Source organism: Coregonus lavaretus (assembly GCF_964263955.1).
Source record: "Coregonus lavaretus genome assembly, contig: HAP1_SCAFFOLD_911, whole genome shotgun sequence".
NCBI lineage: Eukaryota > Metazoa > Chordata > Actinopteri > Salmoniformes > Salmonidae > Coregonus > Coregonus lavaretus.
Window position 1 is genome coordinate 139,521 of NW_028163519.1, and position 11,840 is coordinate 151,360.

Below are 11,840 nucleotides of genomic sequence, written 5' to 3' on the forward strand. Positions count from 1 at the left end.
GAGGTCAAGCGTATTGCCTGCCTTGTGAGTAGGGGGGGACGGTGAGAGGGTGAGGTCAAAAGAGGAAAGGAGTGGAAAGAAGGAGGCAGAGAGAAATGAGGCAGAGACGTAGGGAGGTTAAAGTCACCCAGAACTGTGAGGGGTGAGCCATCCTCAGGAAAGGAACTTATCAAGGCGTCAAGCTCATTGATGAACTCTCCAAGGGAACCTGGAGGGCGATAAATGACAAGGATGTTAAGCTTGAATGGGCTAGTGATGTGACAGCATGGAATTCAAATGAGGAGATAGACAGATGGGTCAGGGGAAAAAGAGAGAATGTCCACTTTGGAGAGATGAGGATTCCTGTGCCACCGCCGCGCCGACCAGATGCTCTCGGGGTATGCGAGAACACATGGTTAGACGAGGAAAGAGCAGTAGGAGTAGCAGTGTTTTCTGTGGTAATCCATGTTTCCGTCAGCGCCAAGAAGTCGAGGGACTGGAGGGTAGCATAGGCTGAGATTAACTCTGCCTTGTTGGCTGCAGAACGGCAGTTCCAGAGGCTGCCAGACCACTAGGTTTTATGGGTATTATGACTCATACTGTGGGACTCTATAGGGCTCCAGCCAAAAGAAGTGCACTATATTGGAACTAGGGTGCTATTTCGGACACAAGCATAGATATGATGCATTATTATGTGACCATAGAAATAGAATCACTAGAAAGGATAGAGCCTCTGACCTTGGCAATTTGACTGGTAAACTGAACTGCACACCTGATATGATGTTCTGGTGATTATATTTCTCTGAATATGATGCATTATGATGTGACAATGAGAGTTGGGTTAATGGTGCTCTCAAGGCAACTGGGAACTCGAAAAAAATAACTAGGTCAAATCATGACGTCCGTGATCTTCAGGTCGGAAAGTCGGAGCTCTAGAAAGATGCCAGAGTTTCCGACTTGGAATTCCTTTTTACATTTTGTGGTGGTTATTTTATCCCCTTTTTCTCCCCAATTTTTCGTGATATCCAATTGGTAGTTACGATCTTGTTACGATCTTGTCTCATCGCTGCAACTCCCCAGCGGGCTCGGGAGAGGTGAAGGTTGAGTCAGGCGTCCTCCAAAACATGACCCGCCAAGCCGCGCTGCTTCCGACTTGGAATTCCGAGTTGGATGACTGTTCAAAACGATTTTTCCCAGTCGGAGCTTGTTTTTTTTTCCTATTTCCCAGTTGTCTTGAACGCACTGAAGTCGGAAGTCAGAGATTTCCCAGTTGTTTTGAACACGGCAAAAGGCAACACAGTAGGTGACATCTAAACATGACTTTGTGCTGTCTTTCAGAGGTCAGAGGTCAATGGGAATGACCTCACCCTCATAGACCTGGATGACCCCATCAATGAAGCTGATGTTATGAAGGAAGTCAGGTAAGTGATTTACACTAATGACACATTTGTGACTGGTTACAGGATCACATAGGCCTACAGATACAGATTCAGTAGTAGGTCAAAGGTCACCGCCTATGGAGAGGTAGGCCCAGAGCCATGTATTTAGAGAGTTGGGACATTGAGATATAAACTCAGCAAAAAAAGAAACGTCCTCTCACTGTCAACTGCGTTTATTTTCAGCAAACTGAACGTGTAAATAACGCATCTCCCGAGTGGCGCAGTGTTCTAAGGCACTGCATCGCAGTGCTAGCTGTGCCACTAGAGATCCTGGTTCGAATCCAGGCTCTGTCGTAGCCGGCCGCGACCGGGAGACCCATGGGGCGGCGCACAATTGGCACAGCGTCGTCCAGGGTAGGGGAGGGAATGGCCGGCAGGGATGTAGCTCAGTTGGTAGAGCATGGCGTTTGCAACGCCAGGGTTGTGGGTTCGATTCCCACGGGGGGGCAGTATGAAAAAAAAAAATATATATATAAAAAAAGAATAAAAATAAAATAAACAAATAAAACAATGTATGCACTCACTAACTGTAAGTCGCTCTGTAGCTCAACTGGTAGAGCACGGCGCTTTGTAACGCCAAGGTAGTGGGTTCGATCCCCGGGACCACCCATACACAAAAATGTATGAACGCATGACTGTAAGTCGCTTTGGATAAAAGCGTCTGCTAAATGGCATATTATATTATTATTATTATAAGAGCGTCTGCTAAATGACTAAAATGTAAAAATGTAATGTAAATATTTGTATGAACATAACAAGATTCAACAACTGAGACATAAACTGAACAAGTTCCACAGACGTGTGACTAACAGAACAAAGGGGGGGGTCAAAATCTAAAGTAACAGTATCTGGTGTGGCCACCAGCTGCATTAAGTACTGCAGTGCATCTCCTCCTCATGGACTGCACCAGATTTGCCAGTTCTTGCTGTGATATGTTACCCCCTCGTCCACCAAGGCACCTGCAAGTTCCCAGACATTTCTGGGGGGAATGGCTAAATCCTAGCCCTCACCCTCCGATCCAACAGATCCAGGCTCTTCATGGCAGAACACTGACATTCCTGTCTTGCAGGAAATCACGCACAGAACGAGCAGTATGGCTGGTGGCATTGTCATGCTGGAGGGTCATGTCAGGATGAGCCTGCAGGAAGGGTACCACATGAGGGAGGAGGATGTCTTCCCTGTAACGCACAGCGTTGAGATTTCCTGCAATGACAACAAGCGTAGTCCGATGATGCTGTGACACACCGCCCAAGACCATGACGGACCATCCACCTCCAAATCGATCCCGCTCCAGAGTACAGGCCTTGGTGTATCGCTCATTCCTTCGACGATAAACACGAATCCGACCATCACCCCTGGTGAGACAAAACCGCGACTCGTCAGTGAAGAGCACTTTTTTGCCAGTCCTGTCTGGTCCAGCGACGGTGTGTTTGTGCCCATAGGCGACGTTGTTGCCGGTGATGTCTGGTGAGGACTTGCCTTACAACAGGCCTACAAGCCCTCAGTCCAGCCTCTCTCAGCCTATTACGGACAGTCTGAGCACTGATGGAGGGATTGTGCGTTCCTGGTGTAACTCGGGCAGTTGTTGTTGCCATCCTGTACCTGTCCCGCAGGATGTTCCGATCCTGTGCAGATGTTGTTACACGTGGTCTGCCACTGCGAGGATGATCAGCTGTCCGTCCTGTCTCCCTGTAGCTCTGTCTTAGGCGTCTCACAGTACGGACATTGCAATTTATTGCCCTGGCCACATCTGCAGTCCTCATGCCTCCTTGCAGCATGCCTAAGGCACGTTCACGCAGATGAGCAGGGACCCTGGGCATTTTTCTTTTGGTGTTTTTCAGAGTCAGTAGAAAGGCCTCTTTAGGGTCCTACGTTTTCATAACTACCGTCTGTAAGCTGTTAGTGTCTTAATGACCGTTGCACAGGTGCATGTTCATTAATTGTTTATGGTTCATTGAACAACATTTTACATTTTAGTCATTTAGCAGACACTCTTATCCAGAGCGACTTACAGTTAGTGAGTGCATACATTTTCATACTGGCCCCCCGTGGGAAACAAACCCACAACCCTGGCGTTGCAAGCGCCATGCTCTACCAACTGAGCTACAGGGGACTAGCATGGGAAACAGTGTTTAAACCCTTTACAATGAAGATCTGTGAAGATATTTGGATTTTTACGAATTATCTTTGAAAGATCCTGAAAAAGGGACGTTTTCTTTTTTTGCTGAGTTTATGTATACATTACATGACACAGTAGATATCCATATGACAGCTTGCTCCCCATGGGCAATGTTGACATTTTAAACAATGCTATGTAACTGAACATCTATAATTAGAATTTACTTATAATGAAAGGATAAATGAAAGGCTCCAAGGCGCTAACATGGAGTCCTTTTAAAAGTTGGCAGAATTCTCTAAATATTTGGCTCTGGATAGGCCGAGTCATCTCAAGAGTATTGGAGCCATATAATTTGAGTGATTCTATTCTAATTCTAGAATGATTCATTCTAATTCTGTGATTCTAATTCTATAATTACACATCCTCACACTCACATTATAGCAGTGACCTAAGAGAGATTCCTTTTCACTATCTAGATCCCATAAAGATCACAGAGAGGCTGAGAGACTGACCAAGTTGGACGAGGCTGTTCTAGACACAGATACCCCAACTCAGTCACAGGAGGTTGAAGAAGAGAGTGAGTTGGACGAGGCTGTTGCCATCCCATCTCAGTCGCAGGAGGTTGAAGGAGAGAGTGAGTTGGACGAGGCTGTTGCCATCCCATCTGAGTCGCAGGACGATGAAGGAGATAGTGAGTTGGACGAGGCTGTTGCCATCCCATCTCAGTCGCAGGAGGTTGAAGGAGAGAGTGAGTTGGACGAGGCTGTTGCCATCCCATCTCAGTCGCAGGAGGTTGAAGGAGAGAGTGAGTTGGACGAGGCTGTTGCCATCCCATCTCAGTCGCAGGAGGTTGAAGGAGAGAGTGAGTTGGACGAGGCTGTTGCCATCCCATCTCAGTCGCAGGAGGTTGAAGGAGAGAGTGAGTTGGACGAGGCTGTTGCCATCCCATCTCGGTCGCAGGAGGTTGAAGGAGAGAGTGAGTTGGACGAGGCTGTTGCCATCCCATCTCGGTCGCAGCAGGTTGAAGGAGAGAGTGAGTTGGACGAGGCTGTTGCCATCCCATCTCGGTCGCAGGAGGTTGAAGTAGAGAGTGAGTTGGACGAGGCTGTTGCCATCCCATCTCAGTCGCAGGAGGTTGAAGGAGAGAGTGATTTGGACGAGGCTGTTGCCATCCCATCTCAGTCGCAGGAGGTTGAAGGAGAGAGTGAGTTGGACGAGGCTGTTGCCATCCCATCTCAGTCGCAGGAGGTTGAAGGAGAGGGTGAGTTGGACGAGGCTGTTGCCATCCCATCTCAGTCGCAGGAGGTTGAAGGACAGAGTGAGTTGGACGAGGCTGTTGCCATCCCATCTCAGTCGCAGGAGGTTGAAGGAGAGAGTGATTTGGACGAGGCTGTTGCCATCCCATCTCAGTCACAGGAGGTTGAAGGAGAGAGTGAGTTGGACGAGGCTGTTGCCATCCCATCTCAGTCACAGGAGGTATGATGTATTTTTCTATTACATGGATGACATTTCATTGAGATATTTTGTGTTTTAATGACGCAAAATTGAATTCCAGCCTAACTCTGCTTTCTGTTGTCGCCATCAGGCTGCAGTGGTGACCTTCACTACCGTGACCCATAAGGATGAAACTTCCCAGACCAGCCTCACCCTCAGCAGGGGAAAGAGAAGCTACCCAGACCTACACACCTTTGTGCAGGACATGAAGGACGAGTAAGTTGCTCTTTGGCTTCCCCATGCATCCCCTAGATATGTTCCCTATCTCAATTGCATACTCCTCGTGTCCTCTCTTCTCAAAACCCATTGGATGAGAAAGCCAGAGGTCCCGCCCTTCTGACCTTCTCATCCAATGGGTTTTGAGAAGGAGGTGAGGAGATTGAGAGTCTCCCATAGTCTCGGGCCAATACAAAGGACTCAACGGACCAAATAACCAATCAGGGATGTCTGGGTGTGGCCTAGTTCCATAGAGGTCCATCCTTAACGTAGTCTAAGATAATAGAGGTAATGTCCATCCATAACTTAATCTAAGATAATAGAGGTAATGTCCATCCATAACGTAATCTAAAATAATAGAGGTAATGTCCATCCATAACGTAATCTAAAATAATAGAGGTAATGTCCATCCATAACGTAATCTAAAATAATAGAGGTAATGTCCATCCATAACGTAGTCTAAGATAATAGAGGTCATGTCCATCCATAACGTAGTCTAAGATAATAGAGGTAATGTCATGTAGTTCATTGTGTACTTGCATTTATTTACTTTTCAGCCATTGGAATCTGCTGAGTGAGAATATGCGTGCCGGGGTGAGTTATAGTCACCTCTAAAGTAGTTAATGTTGGTAAAATGGACCAAACATTCATTTGTGGAAATCCTGCAGGACCTTTAATCCTGAACCACTGCTTTAATTGACTAGCTTGAGTAAATGGTTCTACGTTTTATATCAGTGCAGCCCCTTTAACAAACTAACTCTGGATGGTCTTTTAACATTGCAGATGAGCAGACATGAGTTTAGTGCCAAGTGCATGGATATTGTAGCATGGGTGATGGAGTCTACATCCACTGTGGTTGTTCCCGCCCTTGACCTCACCATGCAGATAGAGCTCTCTGATTCGCCAAGCTCTTCTGGATCAGGAAGTAATGAGGCAGGAGAGGTGACCTCTCTTGGCCGCAGCGTCAGATTCAGCTGTAGTGGAGGACCCAGCAGGTGCACCAGCGCCAGAACCGCCTGCAGCACACGCACTCCCACGCCTTTCCCCTCCTCTCACAGGTACCTAGCCCTATCCCCTCCTCTCACAGGTACCTACCCCTATCCCCTCCTCTCACAGGTACCTACCCCTCTCCCCTCCTCTCACAGCTACCTAGCCCTATCCCCTCCTCTCACAGGTACCTAGCCCTATCCATGCCTCTCACAGGTACCTAGCCCTATCCCCTCCTCTCACAGGTACCTAGCCCTATCCCCTCCTCTCACAGGTACCTAGCCCTATCCCCTCCTCTCACAGATACCTAGCTCTATCCCCTCCTCTTTTTGCAGGTCTTTCCTGTTATAGGTACAAATATCCATTCCAGATCCACTTAGTGAGAAATACTACTTAGATACTACACAACCACTCTAAAAAGTTTACTCTAAATGTTAATGTCTGGACTGAGTGTGGTTTGAGATGGTTCACAATGCTTCCTTTGAATAACAATAACAAGGTTGAGTTTGTGTCCCAAATTCTTGGATCATATTTTTTTATTTTGTTACCATGTATTATTCATTTCTATTGTGCATTCTGCAGGTGTTTGACCTCTTTGCTAAGTGAGGACAATGAGCGATATGTCTCCTCACCTGAGGGTGGCGATAGAGAGATGAGACACAGACCACACTCAGCACCACTGAGATCTGTGTTTGGCATCTCTGAGGACTCTGTCTTCGACATGGTCCAGAGCGGCCAGTCGCAGGGTGACATCGTACCGCCGCCCAAACGGAGTAGACAGGAGAAATACAGACCTAGCAAAATGTCAACGGACGGCAAGTTTATGATGGGTATTGTCGAGTTGGTTATAAACCTTCTCAACTCCAGATGGGCTGAGCTAATGCGAAGTGTCAGTCAGGGAACTCTAGTTCTGCTGACTGGAAGTATCTCAGCAAGTCAACAGTTTGCCCAAGAGATGCTAAGCATGGCGACTTCTAAGATGTATTCCCATGCCATAGAGCATATTGCGCTCGGCCACAAGTCTCCCCTTGAGTTAGAGAGGGAGCTTGAGGCCATCTTGGGTCCTCTGGCTGGACAGGTCATAGTCATCATCATAGATAGCATCATCAAGGCTAAAACCAACGGAGGAAATGAGGGGAGAGCGACCAGCCCCTTGACCTATTTTCTAACTGCCATTTCGGCAGAAATACAAAGCCTAGTGGTTCACAGATCGGCTAGCAGACCATCCACCAGACTGTCCAACAACGACCCACTGCTGAACATTTCCAAGTCGAAGGTCTTAAGATCAGTTCTGCTCAAAATGGCAGAGCTCTTTGGCCAAGGTCCAAGTGAAACATGTCTAGTTCCACTAGTCCAGAGTCAGTCCAACAACTCCATTTGCGACTGGACTGTGAATGCAGGCACCATTCATCCAAGTACATTTCTGTCCGACAACAGAATGATAGAAGTGTCATCCGATGTTGTGGATCTTGTACTTGAGGTTTTTTGGATAACAGGATTTTTGGATAACAGGAACCCGTCAAGGCCACAGAGTGCCTGCTCCCACAACTCAGCTAGTGGAGCAATAGATATGAGAGCTCTTGCTGGGGACTTGGTCAGACAGGTGTCTGTCAAACTCAGCCCGTTTGTCTCTGAGAGTCAACTCTCCACCATGTCCATGACAGATCTGTCATCATCTTTTTCTGACTCCACCTTGAAGCAGTTGTGTTCTCGCTCTGTTGTTGCTCTGGTAACTGCCTGTCAAGCAATCAAAACAGAGCTCGAGAACCAGAGACCTACCAACCTGGCAGCCAGAGACCTACTATCGTCTCTGGTAGAGACCATTGAGGACATGGATATCTCTGACATCCTCCGGGGCCCGTCGGCCATTTTGGAGGTGGCTGCTGTGATAAAGCACCCAGAGATGTCCACCTCGACAATATACAGATCTCTGCTTCTCGACTCATCTCTCGCCTCCTCTAAGATGGTCACTGAGAGCATTATCTTCAACAACCCATGCCCATCAGAGGAGAATGTGAGTATTCAGAAGGAGCTCCCTGCTGATAAAGTTGACATTGTGGTGTTATTTTATGTATCATGAAGGCAAGTGTAGGGAAAGGTCAATAATATTAGTAATAAGCATGGATATGTTGTAAAATTGAAAATCTATATGCCTTGGAGTGTTTATGGATTGAGAGCCAGTTGAATTCAGAGCAGAGATAATTATGTGTTTTTCATGAAAACTCCTGCAGCTGGTTTAGGAGTGTCAATGACGTGATGGCTGTGGAGATAGAAGTAACAATGGAGCTAGTGTTTGCGTTTCTTTATGTTTATGACCTTATGACCTGACACATGGCCACATGCATATCATCTCAGGGGCTGAGAGGATGATGAATGATAAATGTTTTATAATGTATTATGAAATGATAATGGTGAAACAGAATGAACATGTTTGATATTTTATAATTCAGATATATGTTTAAATAATGAATATAGATATTAAGTATATGATGTGTTCTTTCAAATGGGTTTTTTAAACTGAGGCCATGGGGTTGTTCTAGACATCTGGTTTGCATTTACATTAGTTTTTTAAGAAGGGGCTTTTGAGAAGGGGCCTAGGCACGCAGCCAATAGAATGATCGAATAAGAGGGGTGGTGCTAACTAAAAAAAGTTAGGAATGTTTTTTCATGTGTATATAATTGAGCTCTTGGCCAAAAAGGGACAGTCTTTGTCTCTTTGGAAAAAGGCTCGGCTTTGTTTTTTAAATAAAGTCTAAATTCTTAAATTCACAGGCTCTGATGTCTTGAGAGATATTTTTGAGTTAATTATCTAGTCAAATGTTTCTACAACAACATCCTCCATGGTCAACCAGTGGAGGAGTATATTGTCAAAGCTGAGCAATGCATCACTCAGGTCATTCAGGATGCAGCTGTGACATATACTGATGCGCTGGATAAAACCGACACTTGTGGGAAACTGTCGGAAATCCTATCTGTCCATGTTTCCTCAGAGAATATTGAGGAGGCATCCTCTGATCTCTTTGGTGGAATTATTTCCGACCTGCTTGAGGTATATGAGGTCAATAAGGCCTCCAAGCGTACGAAATCAGGTCGCAAAATGTTCTGGGTGGAAGTGAGTTCAGGTTCCCAGAAGATTTATACCAAAACCCTGGACAAACTAAGGAAGCTGTTCACCTCCCACCATCTCACTGAGGGAAAAAATACTCCTGTGCAAATCGAGCTTTCTGCAACTGGACTACTTGTAACTGAGGCCACTGTGCAGGAATCTCCTGTAACTGAGGCCACTTTGGCAGTGTCTCCTGTACAGAAGACAGACAGTAAGACCCCTTCTAAGTCCTCAGCCTCAGCCTACCAGCTCACCCTCGACACCTGCACTAAAGGGGTAATCAAACAGGTGATCTCGGTGCTGAGGGTGGACACTTCAAAGGAAAACTGCTCCGCTTCCGTTGGGGAGAGCACGTCAAATTCATCCTTCGACTTCAACCAGAAGTTGGACTCGATAATTTCGAAATTGGAGGACCTCACCATTTCGAGGGATGTGACGTCAGCCGAGATTGCCACACTCACGCGATCTCTTAGTGCAGCCAGCAGAACCTCTAACATTTCTATCCAGAGCTTTCACAGTGCTGAGTTCCGAGCTAAGGCCAAACACATTGTGAATGAGACCATTCTCAGAGCTGCTAGCAAAGCCAGCCATTCTTTGCTACAGAGCATGCCTAGCACCACCTTCTCACACCATGCGGTTTCTACAGCCGAAGATATAGTAAATATTATCATGCAAGACCTTGAAAGTGTATCCCAGTACACTGTGGACGACGCAGACTCCTTCCCACTAGGAGAGAAAAAGCTGGAGTTCCAGCTCAAACCCAGAGTTGTCTTTGACAACTTATTGGATGCTGCTCAAACCATGTACCACAGAGTAAAGGATAGACTGAACATCTTTTTCTCTTTTCCACCAGTGTCAGTCACCACAGCCAAATATGTGCTGGACTCCACCCCTGTGGAGACACTCAGACGTTCTAAGTCCGCTGACACTGCTTTTGTTGAGGACAGGAGCCGCCCTCCGTCTGTGAGAAGTGAGAAGCCTTTGTCAAAAGTCTGTTTGGCTAAAAGGTCTAAAACCCTTCTGTCTTCGAGTGGCTCTTCAACAGACCACCATGTAATTGACACATGCAGTGAGGATGTCACTCTGCCCACCAGGAGTATGTCAGTTGTGAGCAACAACAGTTTGAAGAGAGCCTCTCCTCTCCACGGCAGTGGATTGAGTGAAAGTTGCAAACCTCTTGTGGCTCTAAAAGACGTAACAGTGGCAGTCAGCCAAGAAGGCTTTAGCAAAACTGCAAAGAAGACGCTCAGCTTGATCCTAAATGTGATCAAGTGTAGAGTGGCCAACTCTGAGAGTTCATCTGTTGGGCAGATTGCAAGTGAGGAGTGTCTGATAGCCACTAACATGTTAGACTCTGTACTGGAGAGCCTTGACCAGTTGCCTGACATGAGCGCTGCCGATGAGATCACAAGGACAGAATCCCATACCTCTATCGCAATGGACGAGACAGGTTCACGGTCAATGCTTGTGAGCCAACAAGAAATAAACATATCTGACACCAATATCATAGTGAAAACTATAATGGACACATTGAAGACGGACGACCCAGAGATGACTTCAGCAGAAGAACATCTGGATAGGCTCCTGTCAGTTGAAGCCCTTCAAGGTGCATCTGGCAACCTGATCGCAAAGGTCCATGGTCTCATTCAGGAGATAACCATAAACCGTCAGCTTCAATCCATGGTTGGCCACAGAAGCCTCTCTCAACCAGCGCTGCCTAAACCAGCCCTGAGGAAGCTGTCAAAGGACGATGCCTCAGAGCTCATTTACAACTTTGCCCAGACTTCTGTTAGGAGACTCCTGGGGCAGTGTATGGGAAGGCCTTTGCCACCATCAGCTGAAATGGTTTTGGATCAGGTCATCAAGTTGATGACAGACGTGGTGATGGACAGCCTGACTTATGTGTCCAAGTCTACAATGGAGGATGGTAAGTGAAAGTACCTCTTTTCATCTGCATAGGACTTAATTGTAACATGATGCTCAATACATTGCGTTTTATGATGTAAAATTCACTGGTTGTGTCCAAAATGGCACCTTCTTCCATATTTAGTGCACTACTTTTGACCAGACCCTATGGGTCCTGGTCAAAAGTAGTGCACTATAAAGTGAAGAGAATGCCATTTGGGATGCAGTGACTGACTTCAATGGCTGCGTCCTCTTCTCCCAGTTATTGTACACAGGTCGGTCACACTAGCGTGCTCTTCTCACTCAGACACCAGCAATGCCACAAGTGACATCACTCATGGTGTTGTAGCTGACCTTAATGCTACTGAGGAATTCCCTGCCAGGAGCCTTAGCCCGGCTGATGTAAAGGCTGACGGCATGGCCCGCCTTCCCTCTGCCAGAGGGGAAGAGACTAAGAAGAACAGGAAGTGGCGTTTCCTACCGAAAATGCATAAGTTTCCAAAGATCATGATTAAGGTAGGGTGCTCTGTGTTTTGAGATTACATCTGTAAGGCAGGGCTGAATTTTACCCTACAGATTCACTACACCCCTATTG